Raw genomic sequence first — 25,802 nt, forward strand, 5'->3', positions numbered from 1 at the left:
ACAGTTTTACTTCTTCTTTTCCAATTTGTATTTCTTTTATTTCTTTTTCTTCTCTGATTGCTGTTGAATAACTAGGACTTCCAAAACTCTGTTTAATAATAGTGACGAGAGTGGACATCCTTGTCTTGTTCCTGATCTTAGAGGAAATGCTTTCAGTTTTTCACCATTGAGAATGATGTTTGCTGTGGGTTTGTCGTATATGGCCTTTATTATGTTGAGATAGGTTCCCTCTATGCCCACTTTCTGGAGAGTTTTTATCATAAATGGGTGTTGAATTATGTCAAAAGCTTTTTCTGCATGTATTGAGATGATCATATGGTTTTTATTCTTCAATTTGTTAATATGATGTATCGCATTGATTGATTTGCATATATTGACGAATCCTTGCATCCCTGGGATAAATCCCACTTGATCATGGTGTATGATCCTTTTAATGTGTTGTTGGATTCTGTTTGCTAGTATTTTGTTGAGGATTTTTGCATCTATATTCATCAGTGATATTGGTCTGTAATTTTCTTTTTTTGTAGTATCTGTGTCTGGTTTTGGTATCAGGGTGATGGTGGCCTCATAGAATGAGTTTGGGAGTGTTCCTTCCTCCGCAATTTTTTGGAAGAGTTTGTGAAATATGGGTGTTAGCTGTTCTCTAAATGTTTGATAGAATTCACCTGTGAAGCCATCTGTTCCTGGACTTTTGTTTGTTGGAAGATTTTTAATCACAGTTTCAATTTCATTACTTGTGATTGGTCTGTTCATATTTTCTATTTCTTCCTGTTTCAGTACTTGGAAGGTTATACCTTTCTAAGAATTTGTCCATTTCTTCCAGATTGTCCATTTTATTGGCATAGAGTTGCTTGTAGTAGTCTCTTAGGATGCTTTGTTTTCTGCGGTGTCTGTTGTAACTTCTCCTTTTTCATTTCTGATTTTATTGATTTGAGTCCTCTCCCTCTTTTTCTTGATGAGTCTGGCTAATGGTTTATCAATTTTATTTATCTTCTCAAAGAACCAGCTTTTAGTTTTATTGATCTTTACAATTGTTTTCTTTGTTTCTATTTCATTTATTTCTGCTGTGATCTTTATGATTTCTCTCCTCTGCTAACTTTGGGTTTTGTTTCTTCTTCTTTCTCTAGTTCCTTTACATGTAAGGTTAGATTATTTATTAGAGATTTTTCTTGTTTCTTGAGGTAGGCTTGTATAGCTGTAAACTTCCCTCTTAGAACTGCTTTTGGTGCATCCCATAGGTTTTGGGTCATCGTGTTTTCATTGTCATTTGTCTCTAGGTATCTTTTTATTTCCTCTTTGATTTCTTCAGTGATCTCTTGGTTATTTAGTAACGTATTGTTTAGCCTCCATGTGTTTGTGTTTTTTTCAGTTTTTTCCCTGTAATTCATTTCTAATCTCATAGCGTTGTGGTCAGAATAGGTGCTTGGTATAATTTCAGTTTTCTTAAATTTACTGAGGCTTGATTTGTGACCCAAGATGTGATCTATCCTGGAGAATGTTCTGTGCACACTTGAGAACGAAGTGTAATCTGCTGTTTTTGGATGGAATGTCCTATAAATATCAATTAAATCTATCTGGTCTATTGTGTCATTTAAAGCTTCTGTTTCCTTATTAATTTTCTGTTTGGATGATCTGTCCATTGGTGTAAGTGAGGTGTTAAAATTCTCCACTATTATTGTGTTACTGTTGATTTCCTCTTTTATGGCTGTTAACAGTTGCCTTATGTGTTGAGGTGCTCCTATGTTGGGTGCATATATATTTATAATTGTTATATCTTCTTCTTGGATTGATCCCTTGATCATTATGTAGTGTCCTTCCTTGTCTCTTCTAACATTCTTTATTTTAAAGCCTATTTTATCGGATATGAGTATTGCTACTCTAGCTTTCTTTTGATTTCCATTTGCGTGGAATATCTTTTTCCATTCCCTCACTTTCAGTCTGTATGTGTCCCTAGGTCTGAAGTGGGTCTCTTGTAGATAGCATATAGATGGGTCTTGTTTTTGTATCCATTCAGCAAGCCTGTGTCTTTTGGTTAGAGCATTTAATCCATTCACGTTTAAGGTAATTATCGATGTGTATGTTCCTATGACCATTTTCTTGATTGTTTTGGGCTTGTTTTTGTAGATCCTTTTCTTCTCTTGTGTTTCCCACTTAGAAAAGTTCCTTTCGCGTTTGTTGTAGAGCTGGTTTGGTGGTGCTGAATTCTCTTAGCTTTTGCTTGTCTGTAAAGCTTTTGATTGCTCCATCGAATCTGAATGAGATCCTTGCTGGGTGGAGGAATATTGGTTGTAGATTCTTCCCTTTCATCACTTTAAGTATATCATGCCACTCCCTTCTGGCTTGTAGAGTTTCTGCTGAGAAATCAGCTGTTAACCTTATGAGAGTTCCCTTGTATGGTATTTGTCATTTTTCCCTTGCAACTTTCAGTAATTTTTCTTTGTCTTTAATTTTTGCCAATTTGATTACTATGTGTCTTGGCGTGTTTCTCCTTAGGTTTATCCTTCCTGGGACTCTGTGTGCTTCCTGGATTTGGGTGGCTATTTCCTTTCCCATGTTAGGGAAGTTTTCGACTCTAATCTCTTCAAATATTTTCTCGGGTCCTTTCTCTCTCTCTTCTCCTTCTGGGACCCCTATAATGTGAATGTTGTTGCGTTTAATGTTGCCCCAGAGGTCTCTTAGGCTGTCTTCATTTCTTTTCATTCTTTTTTCTTTATTCTGTTCCGCAGCAGTGAATTCCACCATTCTGTCTTCCAGGTCACTTACCCGTTCTTCTGCCTCAGTTACTCTGCTATTGATTCCTTCTAGTGTAGTTTTCATTTCAGTTATTGTATTGTTGATCTCTGTTTGTTTGTTCTTTAATTCTTCTAGGTCTTTGTTAAACATTTCTTGCATCTTCTCGATCTTTGCCTCCATTCTTTTTCCGAGGTCCTGGATCATCTTCACTATCATTTTTCTGAATTCTTTTTCTGGAAGATTGCCTATCTCCACTTCATTTAGTTGTTTTTTTGGGGTTTTATTTTGTTCCTTCATCTGGTACATAGCCCTCTGCCTTTTCATCTTGTCTATCTTTCTGTGAATGTGGTTTTTGTTCCACAGGCTGCAGGATTGTAGTTCTTCTTGCTTCTGCTGTGTGCCCTCTGGTGGATGAGGCTATCTAAGAGGCTTGTGCAAGTTTCCTGATGGGTGGGACTGGTAGTAGGTAGAGATGGCTGTTACTCTGGTGGGCAGAGCTCAGTAAAACTTTAATCTGCTTGACTGCTGATGGGTGGGGCTGGGTTCCCTCCCTGTTGGTTGTTTGGCCTGAGGCAACCCAACACTGGAGCCTACCTGGGCTCTTTGGTGGGGCTAATGACAGACTCTGGGAGGACTCACGCCAAGGAGTACTTCCCAGAACCTCTACTGCCAGTGTCCTTGTCCTCACAGTGAGCCACAGCCACCCCCTGCCTCTGCAGGAGACCCTCCAACACTAGCAGGTAAGTCTGGTTCAATCTCCTCTGGGGTCACTGCTCCTTCCCTTAGGTCCTGATGCGTACACTACTTTGTGTGTGCCCTCCAAGTGTGGAGTCTCTGTTTCCCCCAGTCCTGTCGAAGTCTTGCAGTCAAATCCTGCTAGCCTTCAAAGTTTGATTCTCTAGGAATTCCTCCTCCCATTGCCGGACCCCCAGGTTCGGAAGCCTGACGTGGGTTTCAGAACCTTCACTCCAATGGGTGGACTTCTGTGGTATAAGTGTTCTCCAGTCTGTGAGTCACCCACCCAGCAGTTATGGGATTTGATTTTACTGTGATTGCACCCCTCCTACTGTCTCATTGTGGCTTCTCCTTTGTCTTTGCATGTGGGGTATCTTTTTTTGTGAGTTCCAGTGTCTTCCTGTCGATGATTGTCCAGCAGCTAGTTGTGATTCTGGTGTTCTTGCAAGAGGGAGTGAGAGGACGTCCTTCTACTCTGCCATCTTGGATCAGGGCCCTGCCCACTTTTTAATCAGGTTGTTTGTTTTTTTGTTTGTTTGTTTGACGTTGAGTTGTATGAGCTGTTTATATATTTTGGATATTAACCCCTTATTGGTCATATCAGTTGCAAATATTTTCTCCCATTCAGTAGGTTGTCTTTTCATTTTATAAATGGTTTCTTTTGCTGCGCAAAAGCTTTTAAGTTTAATTAGGCCCCATTTGTTTAATTTTGCTTTATTTCCCTTGCTTTAGGAGACAGATCCAAAAAAAATTGCTATGATTTATGTCAAAAGTGTTCTGCCTGTGTTTTCCTCTAGGAGTTTTGTGGTTTCTGGTCTTACATTTAGGTGTCAACAGTTTCTTTATTCACTTGGTAATGCAAAGGAACTTCCTTCTTTGTGAGTAAGAATTTTGTTCTTATTGATTGAAAGCATACATGTATATCATTTTGTCAGTAGGCTGGCAATTTACAAACCTGTTCCTTTGACTGTCCTCCTGTCTAGCCTAAGTAAATGGGAGAGGGGTGGACTGAGGGTGCTGTGTGTGGGCATAATAAAAAATTTCTATAGGGGCAAGAAAACGTCACTGTATAAAGTAATTATAGCTATTATCGTTATAGGAATTGGCAAGGGGCAAATGAGTTGTCACAACTTTATTCTTTCAGTTCTATAACAGTAATGACCTTCTTGACACAATTTACAGGGCAGGAAACCGTACTCCAAAATTTTTTTTTAATTTACTGATTAATGATTCCACACATTCCACACATAGAAAATGGTGGTGTCCCCTCCTATGTATCAGGATAGATAACCATATAAAAGGTAGTGTGATGAAGAGAAAATCTCCTGTTACCAAGTGCATATTACTTTCAACCCTTTCCCTAATCATATTCCCCCAAACTAACCAGTGGTACTTCTATTAACTTACGTAGGTGGATATTATTTGGCAAATTATGAAACAGTTTGTTATACTTCTAAAAATGTCAATAACACAGCATCTGATTCTTTTTAACAAAAAGTTTGTTCCCTTGAATACTTTTATTACTTTTGTCTGTAGATTATAACCAGTTGTTATTTCCATTGAATAACCCAACTTTTCTAGTTTCTGGTTCCACATAACTGGAGCCCAGTAAACTTAATTATATTAAAAGATGACTTGAGTTAAGTAGCTGAACTCTGCTTTAGCTTGAAGATGTGAGTTTAACTGTGCCTTGATATGTATTAGCTGCCTAATCAGTCACTCAGGGGGCTACATATTGTACTGTAGAAGAGTTTGGCTACGTGTTCACGTGAAAATTAATGGAACTGAGTCCAAAAGAATACCCAATGGATTCTCAAATCATTAGTTTTTGGATTATGTCTTTACTTTGGCAACATGTTACAAATAAGCAAGCATGACTGAAATTAATTTATTGTATTCAAGAGACATCTGTAATTCTGCAGTTACTCGGCAAGAAAGAATTAAACAATTTCATCTTTGACCATTTACCTTCTTATTCCAGCTAAACAAACCTCTCCTTCCCAAATTACTCAGATCCTCTCTTCCAGCTAATAGGAAAACAAAGGGCCTCATAAATAAGCCTCTGTATTGGGCTGGCCAAAAAGTTCATCCGGGTTTTTCCGTAACATCTTACAGAAAATCCCGAAAGAACTTTTTGTCCAACCCAGTATTTATAAATATTAATACATATAAAAACACAAGGATGACATTAAAGTGTCATGAAAAGCCAGCTTAGAGACAAATTAAAGACAAATGCTTCTCGCTTCAAGTGAATCAGGGGCATGTGTGCCAAAGTGTTGTAGCACATGCTATGTGAGAGAACAGGAAATGAGCTCATCTCTTTCTAGTTCTGAAATACGAGCACTGGGGTACAAATCACTTTTGAATATCTTATGGATCCTGGGGAATTATATTCAACAGGACTTTATTTCAATTTTCTTTTTCCTATTTTATTTTCCTTTCCTTTAAAAAAAGAGAAAAACTATGACTAAAGGAAGCCAAAAAGTACAGTCTATGAAATTGTCATAATGCCTTCTGTCTCATTAGGAGTACTCTCAGCAAAGCTGCAGGGCTAGCTGAGGGATGGGTCGGCCTCTTCTGACCCAGGAACAGTAACCAAAGGCCAAAGGGGATCAGAAATAAATCCTAATAAATGATAATCCTGCTCCAATAACTGACGAACATAATGTTCAAGGGTATTTATTGTGGACTTAGAAAGAAGAGTCTTGAGATTTCACCAAGGTCAGAAAACTTTTTAATCCCAGCTGATTAACTGGGAAAATGTTCATGGAAATGTTCATGAGTATGTGTTATTGGAAGGTCCATAGGAAGAAGGGAAAAGGAAGAGAAGGAAGAAGATAAATCCAGGTGGTAGGATAAAAAAGAGGGGTGGGGAGCCATTTAATAATAATAATAATAATAATAACAATAATGGAAGGAAACCATCAACAAAATAAAAAGGCAACCTTTTTATTGGTAGAAAATATTTGCAAACCACATATCTGATAAGGGGTTAATATGCAACATGTATAAGTCACTCATACAACACAATAGCAAAAAAAAAAAAAAAAAAAAAAACCAAAAACCAAAACCAAAAATCGAAAACATCCACACAACCTTATTTAAAAATGGGCAAAATACCTGAATAAACTTTTCTCCAAAGAAGATATACAAACGGCAAACAGATATATGTAAAGATGCTCAACATCACTAATCATCAGGGAAATGAAAATCAAAACCACAATGAGATATCACCTCACACCTATTAGGATGGCTATTATCAAAAAATCAAAAGATAACAAGTGTTGGTGAGGATGTGGTGGAAAAGGAACTCTTACACACTGTTGGTGGGAACATAAATTGATACAGCCATTATGGTATATATGGTTTGCAGCCATTATGGAAAACAGTATGGAGGTTCCTAAAAAAGTTAAAAATAGAATTACCATACGATCTAGCAATCCTACTTCTGGGTATATATTTAAAGGAAATTGTCAGTATCTCCAAGCGATATGTGTACTTCCATGTTGATCGCCGCATTATTTATCATAGCCAAGACATGGAAACAAGCTAAGTGTCCATCTACAGATGAATGAATAAAGGAAATGTGATATATCACAGTATATATATGCATATATATGTATATATATATAAATACATATATATATATATATATATATATATATATATATGCAGTTTTTTCTTTCTACACAGGAACCTTTTTGCCACTTGGTATTGTTTTGAGAGTTTTTTAAAAAATATTTATTTGTTTATTTATTTGGTTGAGCCGGGTCTTAGTTGAGGCAGGCAGGCTCCTTAGTTGCAGCTCGTGGGCTCCTTAGTTTTGGCATGCGAACTCTTAGTTGGCTCCCTAGTTGTGGCATGCAAACTCTTAGTTGTGGCATGCATGTGGGATCTAGTTCCCTGACCAGGGGTGGAACCCATGCCCCCTGCATTGGGAGCGCAGAGTCTTAATCACTGTGCCACCAGGAAGTCCCCTGTTTTGAGAGTTTTATGGAAGTAAATTGAATGGAATAGGTTCCATTTATTGAATACCTAATATATACTTCCTTTTACAGCAACATCTGAAGGGGTCTTATCCGGATTTTATAGATAAGGAAACTAAACCTCTGGAAAGTTAATATATTAAGAGATTTGCTCAAATCACACATATAATAGGAAGAGAGTTGGGCTTGAACTTGGGTCTGGCTTCAAAGCCTGACTATCTTACATTACCCCCTCCAGAGATCCAACTCCACCAACCACAAATTGAAATCTCTGCATTGGTATTTAATTTTTCAAGATTATCTTTCTTTAAGTAAGATTTATTATATGAAAATGTCATCTTCTTAATGTGGTTCTTATTCCATAGAATGTTATTTTCTAGGTTCATTTAGGACTTGGATGACAACACAATGATGTAGAAGACAGACATAGGGTCAGAAAACAAAGGCTGTGATGTCTGTTTAGCATTGTTTAGACAACCTCATGGTATGTTATTTATGCTTTTATTTTATTTTAAATTATATTTAACTTATAGAGTTAAAGATATGAAATTAAATTGACTTATGGAGTTAAAAATAATTTATAACTCATCTTGTTCTAGAAAGTATCTCAGGTGCCATGAACCAGAGTTAGCTAAGTATTTATATACTTCTTCATCTCTCCAAACTACATTGTCCAATCCTTGGGGCCAGAGACTGTTTTAGCCATCTTTGTTTCTCCAGCAGTACCCAGCAGTTCTTGATGTGGTAAGTCACAAACATTTGTTGAATTCATTCCTGCTGAGATGGCCTGACATGTGGAGTGTACAATGAGGGACTTGTGTAGAAAAGAACTGTGCTGAGTGTCTCCCAAATGAAGTAGGATAGTTTAGAATCAAGGCCAGATGGAATGATTCAAGTTCAAAAATCAGTACTCTTTATGGATTAGTAGATGACACTTTTGAGTCTTTTAATATCAATAACATGTTGAATGAAAAACATTTCTACATTTAAAAATCTGTCACTTTGTAAATATTTTCCTGGGCCAGCAACTGTCATCACTGTACCCTTATACAGTAATAGATATTATTTCTTCTCTTTTATCAGGGGACAAAAGAGGCAGGTGCCCTGAAAGCACATGGGCTGTTTTTATCCATAGGTTGTGCTTTTATCTATCTACAAGTTTGTGGGTGTTAGTGATTGCCTTCTGCCTGTATTCCTTTTATTTTTTCATTTGTTGGCAGATCTTATTTATATTTTGAGAAAATAAAAAGGGCACTTCAAAGACTTTGGTCTTACCTTATTCTTGTATTACTTTTTCACTTGCACAATTTGAATGCTCTAGTTAAAATGGAAATTAAAATACAATACTACATTATATATATTTAAAGCTCTATTATCTGTGACAGTGCAGGGTACATAGTAAATAATAAATAGTGATGGATTAAGAGATTGATCATCATAACTATCCTCTGAAGCCCTAGTTCTGCAACTCACTTGCTGTTGACTTTGGACAAGTTATATCACCCCTCCAGTTTCAGTTTTAAAACAATGAAAAATGAAGAGAATAAAGCAAACAATATATAAGGACCGTTGAAACTTTAGCATCCTCTGATCAACTGTGGAGCATAGTTAGTTCATTACCTCTGATTTTCCACTAGGAGAGTCAAGTTATATGTATTTTTATGGGGTAGATGAGTTTAGAATCTAGCTTTATATATTTTCTGCTTTTCAGAGAAAAGGCCAAATTCAGGGCAAATTATATTAAGATGTTTTTGGTAGTATCATAAATGTTCTTTCTTCTTCAACCACTTAGTGTAGGCCTAGGGCAGGAAGCATGGATTCTTTCTGGAATATCATTTCACTAATGGCGTAAAGCCTGTCAGAAATATCACTACTCCCACTGATATTCAAGCTACCCTGACTATAAAAAAATTTTTTAGCCTGCTAAAACTGCCCAATAAGGAAAAGAAATACCCAGCATGAACCTGACTTTAGATGAAAACATAAACTAATCCAAACACAAGTTAACTTGGAAAGAAATTAAACCCTGTCACAGTGAACTCCTAAAGTCTGTGAAAGTGGTTGCTGTATTTCAGAAGGGTGTTGGGTGGGGAGGCGTCCGAGCTACAAATTACACTATAAGAGTTTGTGGACCTGTAAATTATTTCTAAAGGATTGATGGTGATATTCTTCTGTTATACAAAACAAATTTCCAGCAAGAGAATTACCAGAGTTGATATCTTATATCAAGCAAGATGAAAAGAAAAAAACACAGAAAACTTATTATAAGTGCCAATAAAATACTCACCATTTCCCCCTTCTTTTTAAGATGGATAATTTAAATGTGATTTCTTTTACTTTTTTTGTCTCTGGGAATCATTTTTCTGACTCTGGTGATATGTGATCAACAATGTCATGTGCTCTAAAGATGGAGATGAATTGCAGAAGTCAGACAGGAATTTATTTTAAAAGCTTAGACTATCCAGAGGATCAGAAAATATATCTTGGGTTTCTAGGGTTTCTGGAATAAACTTGGATTATGCGCTGCTACCAGTAGGTAACTAACACTCTGCATACATTACTACTATATGCTGACATCTTTACTGAGTTATAGAAAAATCTCCAGATAGCCCCTTAGGTATCTGCTTGCTCTAGCACACTTATTGTTGCGCCCCACAATTAGCAATAAAATAGTTGCTAATCACTGGTAGATGATACTAATCAACTCTGTAAAATATGTTTTACATCCATTTGAGTATCATATAGAAATCAGTATGTCCTGAGTTGCTCCCTTCCATGCAAAGTGTAACTACCTAAATTGGGAATTAATGTTTAAGTATATGCTTATGGGTTAATATTTAAATTTTTAAAGAAAAATCTATAAATAATTTAAATTAAAGCATCTCTTGAATGGATGAAAGAAAGGCTGAATGAATGGCTATCTATATCTTATTAAAAAAAGGTGTGTTGTAGTCTTATAATCTGCTCCAGTATTGTGTGCTACTATCGAAAGAAAACAACAAATATTCGGAGATGGCCACTGCCTTCCCTGGACAGCCTGACTTTTGGAGATTTTTATTCTCAAAGGTTATATACAATTCTGGAAGTTTATCCCATGAGAAGGTTAAGGCCTCTGCAGTCTCTCAAAAACAAACAAAATAAAGACCACTTTCTAAACTGTGGTCACAGAGAGATTTGCAACCACTCAAGTCTGAAGGGCAGTTTGAATTGATGTGCCATTGATTAGCAGGCTCTCTGTACTCTGATTCCAGCAGGCAGCCCATTCTGACCTTGACTCAAAGAGCAGAAGGGTGACTTGCATTTATATTAGAATTTGGATGCCCATGGATGGATTTAGTGTGCAAACCATCGAACATGGTAGAGTTAATAGAGAAAGATGGGTGGATAGGTAGGTAGAGAGGGTCATAAATGGACAGAGATCACCAGAATTTATTTTTGTGATATTGATTAAATTCACCACAAGGAGAAAAAAATTATTTTTAAGAACACCTTCTCCAGCCAATCTGTAGTTGCTGGTATTTAGTAGAAATATTAGGTGCCTGGGACTTTCCCATGCCCTCACTGGTATCAGATGTTAGGAGACTTTTGCACCTGAGTGAATTTGGCAGCAGTTCTGCACCAGGAATTCTGTTAGTCTCTACAGAAAACTGCCCAGGTTTGGCTGGTACCTGTAATACTGTCATCAAATTGTACTTGACTTTTAAGTGCTGGTTTGACCTAAGGCATGCCTTCTCCTATTTGTAGTGATCTTAATGTGGCTACAGGAAAATCACGATCGAAGGTTATGTTGCATGCATCTGCTTTGTGTAAATGCTCTATTTCACTTGGAAAAAGTTCAAATGTTCGAGAGACCACAATTTTTGATTATTATAGACAGACAAATGATGCTCTGGAACTTCAAGAGATAATAAGGAAGTGTTTAGTTTTTCAGGGATAATTGAAAAACCTCCCTCTTCTTTACATAAGATGTGGTTATCGTAGAGGCACACTTTGTTTGCTTTCTTCCTACTTGGAGCCAGCATACACATCACTCTGATTTCCTGGAGTTTCTTCACTCCTCCTTCTGCCAAATTACATCCCAGTCTCCTTTCAAAACTATGCGTAAAACACACATCCTTTGGGGAGCTTTCTGGACTAACCCCACGAAGTTTCAGTGACTCTCACAATATTCCTGTTGGGCTTTACTTTTTAAGACTCAGACATTCATTCATTGAGTCATCTAACATGTGCACCAACTTTATGCTAGGCCTAGTTGTAGGCACTTGAGATATATTAGTGAACAAAATAAAGATTTCTTTCCTCAAGGAGGCTATATTTCAGTAAAAAGAGTGTGATGGTTAATTTTATGTTACTTTGGCTAGGTCATGGCATCCAGATATTTGGCCAAACACCAGTCCGGACATTGCTGTAAAGGTATTTTTAAGATGAGATTGACAAACTTTGAGTAAAGCAGATTACCCTCTGTAATTTGGGTGGCCCCATCCAATAAATGAAGGCCTTAAGAGGAAAAGACTGAGGAAGAAGGCATTTTTGTCTCCAGACTGCCTTTGGATTTGAGCCGCAACATCAATTTTTCCCTGGGTCTCCAACCTACCCTGCAGAATTCAAATTTGCTAGTCCCTACCTCACATGAACAAATTTCTTAAAATAAATCTTCCTCTCTATCTCACTCCTTATAGATAGATAGATAGATAGATAGATAGATAGATAGATAGATGTAAATTATATGCTATATTAGAAGATAGTAAGTGTGAAAGGAAAGGTGGGGAAAGTAGAGTAGGATAAGTGGGACTGGGAATGTTGGGAATGGGAAGAAGACTGTTTTATTAAATAGAGGAGGCCTCATTGAGAAGATGAGATTTGAGAGAATATTGGAAGATACTGGGAGGGTTAGCCAAGTGGCTCTCTGGAGAAAGAGCATTTCAGGCAGAGCAACCAACTGGAGTAAAGCTCCTAATGCAGGAGTGTGTATGGTGTGTTCAAGAAACAGCAAGGAAGCTGGTGTAGCTGGAATGGAGAGCACAAAGGGTTGAGTAGTAGGATGTGAGCAGCATGGTAACAGGAAGCCAGATGAAGTAGAGCCTTACAGGCTCATTGTAGAGTGTTGAGCCAAAGCGAAATGTGATTCTGATTTTTTTTTCTTTCTTTCTTTTTTTTTTTTGGCTATGTTGGCTCTTCATTGCTGTGCGCAGGCTTTCTTTAGTTGCGGCGAGCGGGGGCTACTCTTCATTGCAGTGCACAGGCTTCTCATTGCGGTGGCTTCTCTTGTTGCAGAGCATGGGCTGTAGGCACGCGGGCTTCAGTAGTTGTGGAACACGGGCTCAGTAGTTGTGGCTCATGGGCTCTAGAGTGCAGGCTCAGTAGTTATGGCACACAGGCTTAGTTGCTCCGTGGCATGTGGGATCTTCCTAGACCAGGGATTGAACCTGTGTCCCCTGCATTGGCAGGCAGATTCTTAACCACTGCGCCACCAGGGAAACCCCGAGATTCTGATTTATGTTTTTAAAAAAGTTATTTCTGTCTGCTCTACTGAGAATAGACTTTAGAGCCCAAGGGTAGTAGCAGGGACATGTGTTAGGAAAGTGTATCCATCAGCTATTGCTGAGTAACAAACCATCCTATTTTTTAGTTGCTGAAAACAAGAATCATTATTTAGCTCACAATCCCTTGGATTGGCAAATTAGACAGGGCTCAAATGGGCAGTCTCCTAGTCTTGTCTGCAGTCAGCTACATGTCAGCTAAGTGGCTGTGCTTCAGGGAGCTGCCTCGCTATTGGCTTGGACAATGAGGGTGACTGGACCATGTGCTTATTCACATGATGGCAGCAGGATTTCAAGAGAAGGAGCAGAAGTGTTCAAGGGCTTTTGGGGTCTAGGCTCAAAACTGACATACCATCACTTGGGATATATTATATTAGTTGAAGCAAATCATGGGGTGTTCACAGATTGAAGGATTAGAAGGAGCAGATTACACATCTTGATAGGAAAAGCTACAAAGACAGATTATGAAGGAGTATGATATAGTGAGGGAAATAATTGCTGCCTTTTGGCAAACAATCTGCCATAGGGGCTATTTTGGATGTCCAGGTGAGAGATGATTGTTGCTTGGACCAAGGTAGTAGCGTGGAGGTGGTGTGAATTGGTCAGGGCCCACATCTACTTTCAATGTTGGGGCAACAGGATTTCTTGATGAACAGGTATAGGGTGGAGAAGAGGAAAGGAGAAGAGTCAAGGATCAGCCTAAGGTTTTTGGCTTGAATGACTAGAATGATGGAGTTGCCATACACAGAAATAGGGAAGATTGTGTGTGGAGCAGATTTCTTGAGAGGAGATCAGGAATTTCATTTGAGTCATATTATTTCAAATGTCTGTTAGACATCAAAGTTGAAATGTGAAATAAGCAGTTTGAAATCAAGACTAATGTTTGATAGCTCACACAACTTAATAATAAAAAACCAAACAACCCAATCAAAAAATGGGCAGAAGACCTAAATAGACTTTTCTCCAAAGAAGACATACAGATGGCCAATAAGCACATGAAAAGATGCTCAACATCGCTAATTGTTAGAGAAATGCAAATGAAAACTACCATGAAGTACCACCTCACACCAGTCAGAATGGCCATCATCCAAAAGTCTACAAATAATAAATGCTGGAGAGAAAAGGGAATCCTCCTATACTGTTGGTAGGAATGTAAATTGGTGCAGCCACCATGGAGAACAGTATGGAAGTTCCTTAAAAAACTAAAAATAGAGTTGCCATTTGCTCCAGCAATCCCACTCCTGGGCATATATCTGGAGAAAACTCTTAATTTGAAAAGATACGTGCACCCCAATGTTCATAGCAGCACTATTTACGATAGCCAAGACATGGAAGCGACCTAAATGTCCATTGACAGGTGAATAGATAAAGATGATGTAGTATTTATATTTATATATATACGTGTATATATATATAAATACACGTATATATATACCTATACACACACACACAATGGAATACTACTCAGCCATATAAAAGAATGAAATAATGCCATTTGCAGCAACATGGATGGACCTAGAGATATCATACATACTATGAGAAGTAAGACAGACAAAGACAAATATCATATGGTATCACTTATATGTGGAATCTAAAATATGATACAAATGAACTTATTTACAAAACAGAAACAGACACACAGACATAGAAAACAAACTTATGGTTACCAAAGGGGAAAGGGGGTGGGAGGGATAAATTAGGAGTTTGGGGTTAGCAGATACAAACTACTATATATAAAATATATAAACATCAAGGTCCTACTGTATAGCATAGGGAACTATATTCAATATTTGTAATAAACTATAATGGAAAAGAATATGGAAAAGAATCTATATATGTATAACTGAATCACTTTGCTGTACATGGGAAACTAACACAACATTGTGAATTAACTATACTTCAATTTAAAAAAATTTTTTTTAAAGGGCTAACATATGAGAGAGAGGTTTGGGCCGGAGTCCTCAGCAAATAGCTGATATTTAACACCATGGGACTGAACAATATATCTTCAGGAATGACTACAGATAAAAGGAAAGAACCAATTATTGAGCCCCAGAACTAATACAAATACTAATACTAATACTGTAGTGTATTAGGAGTTCAGGAAGAAGAAGAAGAACCAATAATGGAGGCTGAGAAGGAATAGCCAGTGATATGGGGGAAAAAACAGACCAAAAGAGTGCAGTGTCCTGGAAGCCAAGAGAAGACAGTGATTTGAGGAGTAGGAAAGGACTACGCTGGATGCTGCTAACAGGTCACCTGAGGTCATTGCCAGCCAGATCATTTCAGGATTTTTTTTAAAAAAAGCTTCGGGATTCTCTTGGTATTTATTCTCTTGTTATTTTTTCTATCAAGAAATGTTTTCACCTCGGCTGTCACAGGAGTGGCAGTGGCAGTAGTAGTTGTAGTAGTGGTGGTGGTAGTAATATAACAGTGGTTGTAGTGGTGGTAGTAGTAGCAGCAGCAACAGGAGCAGCAGTAGTAGCAATAGTAGTGGTGGTGGTGTAGTAATAGTAGCAGTAGTAATGCTGTAGCAGTAGTGGTGGTGTTAGTAATAGTAATGTAATAGCAGTAGCAGTGTAGTAACAGTAGTAGTAGCAGTGCTGGTGGTGGTGGTGGTTTTGGGGTAGTAGTGTGGTAGCAGCAGTAGTGGTCGTGGTAGTTGTGGTAGTCGTGTAGTAGTAGCAGCGCCATGTTAGTAGCAGTAGTATGTTAGTAGTAGTGGTCATGGTAGTTGTGGTAGTCGTGTAGTAGTAGCAGTGCCATGTTAGTAGCAGTAGTATGTTAGTAGTAGTGGTCATGGTAGTTGTGGTAGTCATGTAGTAGTAGCAGCGCCATGTTAGTAGCAGTAGTATGTTAGTAGTAGTGGTAGCGGTAGTTGTGGTAGTCGTGTAGTAGTAGCAGCGCCATGTTAGTAGCAGTAGTATGTTAGTAGTAGTGGTCGTGGTAGTTGTGGTAGTCGTGTAGTAGTAGCAGCGCCATGTTAGTAGCAGTAATATGTTAGTAGTAGTGGTAGCGGTAGTTGTGGTAGTCGTGTAGTAGTAGCAGCGCCATGTTAGTAGTAGAAGTATGTTAGTAGTAGTGGTAACGGTAGTTGTGGTAGTCATGTAGTAGTAGCAGCGCCATGTTAGTAGCAGTAGTATGTTAGTAGTAGTGGTAGTGGTAGTTGTGGTAGTCGTGTAGTAGTAGCAGCAGCAGCGGCACCCTGCTCCAGGCACTGTTCCTCGGGCTCCATGTGGATAATCTCATTGCATCCTCACAGTAATCATTTTCTTTATGGATGAGGAAATTAAGTCACAGAAAAGTTAACTAACTTTTCCAGAGTCACACAGCCATAATGTAATGGGTCCAGAATTCAAACCCAGCCCTTCTGATTCCATAGCCTTTCTGCTCACCACTCTGCTATACTGACACGCAGGGAGCAGGACAAGTGCTGTCGTAGTGCTGAGGTTCAACAGATTACATTTTAGGCATCAGATTCCATCATCCTTTTTTATGAAAACCAGGCTTCTGATCCCGTAACCATTCTTCTAGCATATCTTGTTCTTATTTATTTACTTAACTATCTCCATTTCAATCTAAAACCAATTTGAAGCAGCTTATACAAATTATACAGCATAATCACATAAAGAATAAGTGATGTGATGGGGAAGACACCTTGCTTCCATCAGCCATTCTAATACCTGGCATAGTCGTGGTAAGGAAATTATAAATTTTATTGCCTCAAAATTTGCTTCCCAACCAGATTCAGAGGGTAATATGCAAATTTTGAGAGACTCTTCATAATTGTCTATTTTTTTAATACAATGAATGGTAAATTTCCTATGTCATTTAAGTATAAACAGCATGTTGAACTTTTTGCACTGTACATAATCGAAATGTTATCTTTGAATTATAAACACATTATAATTGTGGATAGCACAACGAATGAATACAGTTTATTCCAATTCAAATTTAGCCTTAGAGTCATTTGTGTCTATTTCATGTTTCTCTAAACTAATACAAACAGACTTTCTATTCTTTCTAATAATATAAAATGCTACAACACAATACAAAAATATGCCTTTGGCCGCAAATTATTTTAGTCATAGTGGCCATTTAAATTCATTGTTGGAAGTAATAAATTGGATATGGTTGGTGGGATATTCAAGTGGAGATGCCTGCAGACAGGCAGGTAAGCATCTGTAACTTTGTTCCAGTGATGCCCACCTACAGCACAGTGTGGTGGGCAAAGTGTGTTTGCAAACCCAGTCAAAGGCAGGAGACACAAACTGACACAAATCCACTCCCATCATCAAACTGTTCCACTTGGGAATGGATATACATGTACATATGTGTGCACGTATGTATGTGTGTACAAAAGGACCTCAAATTCAACATGTTTAAAATGGGGTGTGTTCTGAATTTTTCTTTTTGCCTCCAGTCTCTCAGCTTTCTATCCATTCTTCATACCACCACCAGATCCATCATATTAAAGCCTGTGTGTTGTTTTCTGAAATCTTTAATGACTGTCTATCGCCAGTAAGACCCACGGAATCCTTCCTTGCTTGGGCAGGTTGGCTTGCTAAGACAACAGCCATTCCCAACACTTTTCTTCTTTGCCACCCCACTACAAAAGCTGGAAAGCAGATACTTTTTTTACTCTGCCTCTGTTTCCCTTGCAAGTGGCCATTGACTCATTTTTAGACAATGAGATATGACTACCAGAGATTCTTGGAAAGACTTTGCTTTTCTGATAAAAAGAACATATGTGGTTGTTGCTGTTCTTTCTCCCTGCTTCCTGTATTGAATATAGTTATAATGCATATAGATTATGCATCCATTTTGTCGCCATGAGGAGACAGATATAAGGATAAAAAGTCCCTGCAGATGGCAGAGTGGTAGAAAGACTGTGGTTTGTGAGAACTCTGTTGAACTGCTGACACAACCCTGAGGCTGCCTACTTCTGGATTTATTGTTAAGAAAACAATAAATTGTCTTTATGTTTTAACCAGACTTTCTGTTTCTTGCAGATGACATTATTCCTAATTCAGCTTTGCATTCAAACACTTACACTATCTGATTTGAAGTTGTCCTTCCATACACATCTGTGTTTTCTTGGTTACTTGGTCACCATGTTTCAGAAAAATCTTCACTGTTCCCATTTCTAGAACACTCTCTGGCCTTTCCTGCTTCAGTGACTTAGCTCATGTTATTTCTTCCACGTGGAATTCATTTTTTTGTATTCTTCTACCAACACTGCCCTCCTTTCTTTGTCTCTAGTCTTGCTGTATAGTCTTGGATATCCAGCTTACATGTCACCTCCTCCATGAAAACTTTCCTACTCTTCCTGGAGGTGATAACTTCCTTCTTGAATTCCTCTGAAACTTGGCTCTGTATAACAAATATCACACCAAGCCCCAGAATATAATTATTTATGTTCTAAATTGTAATCCTTGACTAAAATTTGACTTATATGTCATTATTTCTCCTTGGGAATGTGTTGAACTTAGGTGTTTATTTATTTATTTATTTATTTATTTATCTAAATGAGTAGATCAGTGAATAAAGGAAATGGATTCTAGGTGTCTACAATGTAAAGTAGGTTGGGAGCAACAGAAATTCAGAAGTGGTGAAATAGAGAGGACTCCATAGATAGAGTCAAAGAGTAGAGTATTCGCTCACTGTGAAGAGGCCATGAAAAGTTCCATCAATTTCAGGACAACCTAATGAGGTTTTTGTCAATTGCAAGGAATGAAGCAACTCTTGTTTCTCAAGGCCCATTTTGACTGTTGAGTGGTTGTGCTTTCGTACATTGTCTTTGTTACATGTAGTGAGAATTGGGCACATAATTCTATATATACTACAAGGAATACTGGGCCCACAAAATATTCTAATAAAAAATTATACTCTTTGAGGTTTTATTCACATGTTTTCTTCATGTTATAACCTAATATGCTTGCTTAGAAAAACACATTTTATTGTTTTTGAGTCATTTCCCCATCTTGAGTTTATTAAACTTGAATTAAAATAAATTATTCTAAAAACAAAGCTGTTTTCTACACTGCAGCTTGAAAAACTTTTGAAACTAAATAAAGTTAAAATTCAAAACATTAAGCAAATATAAATCTTAAAATTGATAAGGCCTTTCCCATATCAAATATAGACGTTTATTATAGCAACATGAGAGTCATTTTTGTCCCTTGGTCTTTTCTAGTTGAGGCCATTTGATTAATGTGATGTTAAATGCCTAATATTGGGTAATGAACTAAGTTACTCATCCTGTGCATACCCCTTCCCACCCACTTCTAGAAGCAAAGTGTGGATGAGGATAAACAATTCCAGGAGGGGAAATAAATATACTTACACATATGTACAGACAGACATATCTATGGCCTTAAAGAGAGAGAGAGAGAAGACAAAAAAAGCTTTGGGAGAAAATATTTCAAATATTTGCCTCTCTCTCCCCATCATGTTTTATAAATATGTATTACAGAGGAAAGAATGCTTAGCAAATAAGGAAAGCCCACGAGCACTCCCTAAAGACCGCTGTCACTACTAGGTCTTGATGACAGCCAGCATTCTGAAGAAATATATCTAAATCATGGACTTTTTTTTAAAAGTTAAGAAATCCAGAAAAGTCACAGGTCCTGATTACAGATTCTGGCGCAATCTCACTAACAGTTTTTAGACATAATGTCCTCTGAGTTGTAAACCCACATATGGGTCCTTTCAGAGCCAATTTCTTCATGCAAGCCTGGAACTCTATCTGCTCCTTTCAGATCTCTCAACAGTTTTCAAGGAGTCAGCCTTCCTTCTTTCCAGAAAGGAACCACCCATTCTTTCAACTTCGTGTCACTAACATTAGTCATCACAGTGGAGGAATAGACAAGGGTAATCATGTTTTTTAAAATTTTGGAAACAGCCCAAAGGTTCCAAATTTCTTTCAAAATTAAGTCATTTCCTCGTCTATGACTGTCAATCTTCTCAGATGTTATTGGAAGTTTCCCTGCTTTGTTCATTCACTCATTCACTTCTTCATGCAATGACTTCTTATCAAGCACCTACTATGTGCCAGGCAGTGTTCTGGACTCTGAGGTTACATCAGTGGACAAAATCCTAATGGAGTTTGCATTCTAGTGGGAAGAGATGATTATAAACAAATAAATGAAAGGCAATATACCAGGTAGTGATAAGTGATACAAGAAAAATAAGCAGATTTATGGGGAAAGAGAATGCTAGGTGGGAGGGCTGCTGTTTTGCCTTGGGTGGTCACTGAAGGCTGCTCTGAGAGTGTACGCTGAGCAGGAAGTGAGGGGGTGCACAGTTTAGATATCTGGGAGAAGAGCCCTTCGGACAGAGGAAACAGGACGTGCAAAGGTCCTGAGTGTGTTGGTGTGTTCAGGGAATGACTGGGGGTCAGCGTGGCTGGAGCAGAACGGGCAAGGTGTGTGGGGCTGGAGGAAATGACATTAGGTAAGAGAGAGCTGAGGCCAGATCAAGGCCTTGTTGTCCATTTTGAGTGTTCTGGCATTTATTCCAAGTGACTGGGAAGCAATGGAAGATTTTTTCGAAGAGTGATATCAGATTTAAGTCTTAAAAAATCACTTTGGCTTGCTATGTTGAGAACAGACTGTAGAGGGCCAAGTTCATAAGTAGGGAGACCAGTTAGGAGGCTCTTACAATAATTCAAATGCTAGATGAGCTTTTGTCTTAGAAATTTATGAATCCAGCCTTGCCTGGGTTAGATGTTTAACCAAGATGCTCACCTCACGACCAGCGTCTGGGCATAGCATTTTCTCAGAACAGTTCATAACCTGCTCTGATTTCACTGCTGTACATATCCCCTATCCACCTACACCACACTCAGCTTCTGTGACACTCTCCTGGGGGAGGAAGACATCTGGCCTTTGGGCTTTCAAAGATTCTTCCTCTGTGCTTCAGATGTTTTTGCAGGAACTTTGCATTTGTATATTTCTCCTCTTCCAAGGTGTCTCTCTCTCTCTCTCTCCCTCTTTTTCTGGGTAATGTGTTTTTTGGTTTTTTAAAAATTTTTATTGGAGTATAGTTGATTTACAATGTTGTGTTAGTTTCTGCTATACAGAAAAGTGACTCAGTTATACATATACATATATCCACTCTTTTTTTAGATTCTTTCCCCAAATAGGCCATTACAGAGTATTGAGTAGAGTTCCCTGTGCTATACAGTAGGTCCTTATTAGTTATCTATTTCATATATACTGGTGTGTGTATGTCAATCCCAGTCTCCCAATTTATCCCTCTCCCCTTTCCCCCCTGGTAACCATAAGTTTGTTTTCTACATCTGCGACTCTATTTCTGTTTTGTAAATAAGTTCATTTGTACCATCCAGGGTGTCTCTGATACCTCTATCTTTAAGAAATTCTCTTACATCCCTTGGTCCGTGTAAAAAAAAATCTTCTTGGTCTTATCTGCAGCCCATTCAGTTATATGTTACCAAAGCAAGTTCTAGCTTTAGCTGGATCTCAGTCTCCTCACCTGTTCTGAGTGGTGCCTGAAATTAGTCAGTAGCTGATTTGCAGCAAGTGACATTGTCCTAGGGGCACTAGTGCCTCATTCTTAGCATTAGCAGAATTTGTCCTGCTTCCTGTACCCCTCAGACCTCCTACAAAATTCCTATTTCCAGTCTGAGAGATGTCTCTGGTCCAGAACTCATTTTAGGAGCAATAATGATTGATAGGCCCTGAGCCTTCGTTCCTTTTTCCGTTCTGACCACCATCTCACATTACCTATGGCCTAATTTGCTAGCAGCCCACCAGCCATATCAGCTCATAGATATGTTTCGTTTGGCCCATACAGCTCTGTTTAAAATTTTTTGAATAATTGCCAATACTTAAAAATGATGAGATTTATATAATAACCTGAATTTTTCATTTCTCTTGAAAAATTGTTAGACTGGGCCAAACTGGGTACGCACGGTCACATGGCAACACCACATTGCAGTTCAGCAGCAGCTGCGTCATAGGATGAGGCATGAGCACCGTGCCCCTCCCAGCCCCTTTCACTGCCACGTCCCCTGCTTGGTGGTTCCTCTAGATATCTGAGTGCAAAACCTTGGTCAGCGCTCTCATTCTCCCATATCCCGCTAGCCTTTAAAATTATTCTAGAGGTTCCCATTGCCCACGCAGAATTTTTAAGGATGAGAGTAATCTTTTAAAATTATACAAAAGCAACAACACCTCCCAACATATAGAAAATGAGACAACTTTCACATAGGAAAGAGCAGCTGATTTCTTATGGCTTCTCAAAATGAGTCTAAATAGATTTTGGCTAGTTATCCAGTTTAATGCAACCTGGGTAGCCACTGGATATACACCTTAACCTTCCCCTTGGCCTAGCCTTCCCCACCCCAAATCTGTTTAGCAAAGTCTTCTGAAATAGGATTTATAGGAAGACCAACAGTGCAGTGCAACTGTGGACAGAGATATTGGTGCCGCATTTGCCATGACCATTTCTGACCTAATGCCAAAGCTTCTTTTGCCTCTTGGTCCATTTTCAGATATCTGTATGGTGAGGGAGGAATTCTCCAATATCCCATTAGAGTTTCTGAGCAGTCTCAACTCTGTGGAGTGGAAATTTATAAAGAGTTTATTTCTTCCAGTCACTGCCTTGAACTATGCCTCATTCATTCTCCATTTCTTGTCACTTAATACCATCTGGGATCGATCACATAAATTTCCAGTCACTTCGAGTCATTAAAACTCATTTATTTTAAAATATCAATCTCAAATTTGATTTAAATCCCATCCCTTCCTTGCAGTCTTTCTTGTGTGGTCCATGGATGCGTCCTTCAGAGGGCCCTGTAGGACCTGTCCACTCCACAGTTCCCTGACCAGGAGATCCAGCTCTCACTCCACTTCTTCCACCTCCCATTTGCTGGTGCCAACACCCCACAGCTTCTCGTTACTGGACTCCCCTTGCCAGGAGGCCACCACTGTGGGCAGAGCAAGATGCCTAAAACCTGGCTACTTTCTGTGGTACCCATCTGACCCACAGTCAACTCGCTTGTCTTTGCCACCAAACAGTGGAAGAGGAGACCGCCCCTTCTCTCCCTTCTGCTGTCTCTCTTTAGGTCCCCCACCCAGATAGGCACAGGGACAAATCAGCCAGTTCACTGCCTAGGCAGACATCTGACCAGGGCATCCATCCATTCTGCTGAGAGTGTGAGTCATGCAGGCCCCCGTCTGAGCTGTTCTCTTGCAGCCTCACTCTCACTTGTCTTGGTGACAGGAGTACCCTCCCCTTCTCCCTGGGGAAGGGGAAGAATCATCTTTCATTTAAACCCTACAGTTTCCCTGAGGACAAGGAATCCATTGACTCTCACCCTTTCCTCTGCCCAGTCCTCTGCCCTCCAGACTGGAGGACCGGGGACAGTCACGTGTGGGTGGGTCAGTTCTGCGGACTCTTTGTAAGCCCTGAGGGAACTGTCTGGTCCATTGTTGGCCGCTGTCTTCAGAATGCAGGCACTTCATGATTTCACATGTGGTGTTTTCTGTTCTTGGTGCCAAGCTTGGGAAAGTCTGCTCAGTATCTGCTGCACTGTTGTATTTCAGCTGGTTGAATCAGCTCGAGCACATCTAGGTATGAGAGACAGAAAGCTCAACCCAAGACGGCTCTGCCAGTGAGGAAGTATATTGTGTCACTTAACTTCAGATCGTATTGATTCCTGGTTCACGTGGTGTCCTTAGGTTCCCCAGCTCCACTGTGTTTTCTCTGGGTGAGAAATGGTAGGTGGAGGAGTCTTGGGGTCTTTCTGGAGGTTCACTCAAGGCTCACCTCATCAGACGCCAGCAGAGGAGAATTCACTTTCCCAGGTGCTCAAACAAAAATCCTGGAATGTGACTTAGGTCACGTGCCCATTCCTGACCCAGTAACAGTGTTTGCAGGTGGCTGATGCCACTCTGAGATCCACTTGAAGTTTGGAAATGACTTTCCTCCATCTCTCCCACATCCTATGACATCCATCAAAGGAGGTCATAGATTTCCCAGATCTACCCTTGTTCAAACATTTCAGAGGGGTATGAAGAATAATGGTTTAAAGTTTAGGACCTTGGAATAGGATAGAACTGGATCCAAATCCTGGCTCTACCAGAGCAAAGGAACGTGACCAAGTACTTAAATTCTCTGAGATTCAGTTTCTCAGTTTTCCCAGCTGTAAAATGGGAGTGTTAATAATACCTAAGTCATTGGGTTGTTAAGAGGATAAAATAAATTGTGCCTGGTATGATTATTATTCTGTAATGCCTGACACAGTTAGGTGCTCAATAAATACTATTTTTATTGCTAAGAACTTCCTCCTTTGTGGACAGAGACCAACACTATGGAAAACATACTAAATTATGAAGATTCTCCTTGCATTTCCTAGAAGGGACCAATTTGACACTGTTGTCCCAGGGGGTAAGCAGATTTTCCTGTCAATTTTCCTGTTATTCTTTGCATGCAGCAAGTTGGTGACTCAATGTGAAAGATGGAGGGTGGGGGAAAACTAAGTATATGAAATGTCTTAAGCATCAGTGTGAGTGTGTGCGTGTGTGTGTGTGTGTCTGTGTGTGAGTGAACTAGGAAGTTTATGCTAGGAGTAACTACCAGAGATTCATTAATCATTTCCAAAGAGCAACATAGGGCGCTTTGGAGAATCTGCCAAATTTTGAGTCACCTATGAATTTAGCAACACCCCTAGACATTGCCCAGACCTTCTCTTAGATTTGTCCATAAAATGGGGAAAATTGAGGCATTTTTGTTTTGTCATTTAAAGCAAAGCAATCTTGCCCAAATTTCATATTTTAAGGAAATTGTAAAAATATTAATAACATGAATTCAATTGTAAAATGCATTTTGTATTTATCTTAAAGAATTAAACAATACTGGAATTAAACGTGAGAGAACATTTTTTTAATATCAACTAGGAACTGCACCTTTCTGAAAAGTAAAATGTTATTTTTTTGAGAGACAGCAACAGTGGAGGTAATTTCCCAAGTAAAGTATGCGAATTATGTTGAAATATATGGTGTGACTACGTAAATATAAAATGTGACAGCCCATTTTGTATTCCAAAACTGAGCTCCAGTTTGTTGAGATTAAGATAGCTATTGGCGCCCTCTTGTGGAAATGATTATTTTAGCTATTATTATTTTAAGTATTTAGTTAGAAAGGAAAATCGACACAGTTATTAAGGCATACCTGTCATAGATGTGTTTTTTCCAGGCACTTCTGATGACTTCAAATTAATCATATAGTTTTGTTTATACACGAAGTCCAGGAGGAGATTTTAATATGTAGCATAATGATGGTCTTTGCAGATTTACATTATGACTGTTTTTTTCTTAAGTAGATTTTGATCTGTCATCTGATTCAGCTGTTCTAAGAACCTTAATCAGACCTGGTTTATGTACATTTATATTTCACTTCAGAAAGTTGAACCAGATAGGTACATTAAAATAAAACTACTTTTCACAAGCTTTAAACTTCTCTCCAGCATCTGCCCTGCCAAAACTTCTCTTGATGGCCCTCCTCCAGAGATAGGTTTTGTCCCAGCACCTGAACCAGTTTCGATCAAGTGGGAAATCCTCTACCAGCTTTAGCCGCCATGGCCACCTCCATCTCCTTAGCAGCTGGCTATCCCTGCTATATGTCAGAATATAAAGAAGAACAGTCACACTGGTCCAAGACTGAAAGTAATTCTTGGGCTACAGAATTCTCTGGTATTCAAGGAGCAGGTGGCCAAGTGCTTGGTAGGCGCACGGCAGAGTGCATTCAAGGTCAGTTATTTGGACTCGGTGATCTTCGTCAT

At 38.8% G+C, this 25,802-nt stretch overlaps 1 long non-coding RNA gene across 1 annotated transcript; it reads left to right on the forward strand.

The window, feature by feature from the left end:
- The first annotated feature begins 3,553 nt into the window (after positions 1–3,553).
- Positions 3,554–24,822, forward strand: LOC309657943. Its single transcript, XR_014261981.1, has 2 exons — positions 3,554–8,198; positions 24,322–24,822. It is a non-coding gene; the product is annotated as an uncharacterized lncRNA (long non-coding RNA).
- The last annotated feature ends 980 nt before the right edge of the window (positions 24,823–25,802 follow it).

The sequence above is a fragment of the Balaenoptera physalus genome (assembly GCF_965194825.1).
Source record: "Balaenoptera physalus genome assembly, chromosome: 3".
NCBI classification, from domain to species: Eukaryota; Metazoa; Chordata; class Mammalia; order Artiodactyla; family Balaenopteridae; genus Balaenoptera; species Balaenoptera physalus.